Genomic DNA, 1,702 nt, shown 5'->3' on the forward strand with positions numbered 1-1,702 from the left:
TAAGACAAGCTACTCCTCATTGTCGGAGATATCGATGACGGTTGGCTCCTTGGACATAGAAGAGGGCGAGGCCTCCACGATTTCGTCGTAGTGGTGAGTTGCTTGAGCCACTCCGGGCACCAACCTGCTGGCTCTCGAGATGAGGTAAGCACGTGCACGCTGAGAAAACACATGTAGTCTTCGTCGAAGGCACCGACGGTGGCCTTGAGAAAACGCCATGAACTGTCGTTTAAAGAAGCCAACCGCGTCGCGGCATCGGTGCCCGAGGCGTCAATGGTGCCCTCGACGGCGAGGTGCTCCTCCAAGATCTGGGGGTCGGCATGAATGGTAGCCATCGTGACCTCATCCGCGCATGCAGCCGTGATTTGCTTCTCCACTGCCAAATGCTCCTTAAGCTCCTGGCTATACTGCATGCACCATGGCTTAGGGCAGCGCTTATTTGGTGGAGGGGTCGATGATTTGGGTGGAAGGTGTCGCGCCGGCGGTCGGGGCATGTGGTATGTGGAAGGAGGAGGAGGATGGGGGTCGGGTGTGGATTACCTGCCTGGATAGACGAGGCCGAGCAGTGTGGAGGAGGGTCACCAGCGAGGAGGCGGCGCTACAAGCAAGGAGTGAAGGTTTCAACTTGGAAAGGAAGGCGGAAACAGGGGAAATGTGGCTTTGGTAAGGGGAGGGGGCGGGGAGGTATATTTCCGCGGAAGCCGAAAATTTTGAATCGCTTCAGCGAAAAAATTGGGCGCGCAAAGTGTCACCAGACACGGTCCCTTATTCAGAGCAGGCTATGGACTGTAGCCGTTGCACCTTCTCACGTACGGTGCTCCAAGATATTTTGTGCTGCATCTCACACAGTTGGTTATAATAAACTGTGTGGGATCTACTTGATTTTTTGTCTTGATTTAATGGATGGTGTTTGAATTGCTAGACCTTTTATCTGCACTGAACATGCAACTATATGTGTGTCGTAAAAGAATTGGAATTATTCAGGGTTTGTTTGGACATTTTATACATTAAATTGGTTTTCTAGCCATTTCAGGTGCACAATTCAAAATTAAACTACATGCACATGCTCCGGTGCACCAACATGGGTTGTAAAATCATATATGTGTCCATGGGTTTATGCTTATGTCTCATGCAAGAATTGGGGATGAATTTCGAACACCACGGCACCGTGGCTCTCCGGCAAACGTTGACGTACTTGCTTTTGTAATTATAGTAAATCCAAAAGTCGTCCAAAATTCATGAAACTTGGCATGCTATCATGGAGCTGCATCAACATGACGTGGTAAACTTTTTGTCCCATTTAGGGTAGGTTTGGGTATAAGCTTCTCATAAACCAGAGCTTCTCACAACAAGCGTGATGGTTTCGGTAGGGAACATTTCATCTTTCTGGACGAAACGATATCCGTTCCCTCTTCTCGATTTCAATTTTTTCCTAGTGTCAACATAGAACAACGGGAGTGTTGTGTCAATTTTTGGGATTTTTCAGGGTTCGCTTGGACATTTTTATACATTAACTGAGTTTTCTATGCATTCATGTGCATAATTCAAATTTGTACTACATGCACATGCTCTAATGCATATAAATTAGTTGAAAATTCAAATTTATGTCCTTGGTTGCATGCTTAGGTCCCATGCAAGAAATGGAAATGAATGTCAAACACCCTGCCACCGTCACTCGGCCGCAAACATTGAGATACTTGGT

The sequence above is a fragment of the Triticum urartu genome, chromosome 6A (genome assembly GCF_056163025.1).
Source record: "Triticum urartu cultivar PI428250 chromosome 6A, HENAU_Tu73, whole genome shotgun sequence".
Classification (NCBI taxonomy): Eukaryota; Viridiplantae; Streptophyta; class Magnoliopsida; order Poales; family Poaceae; genus Triticum; species Triticum urartu.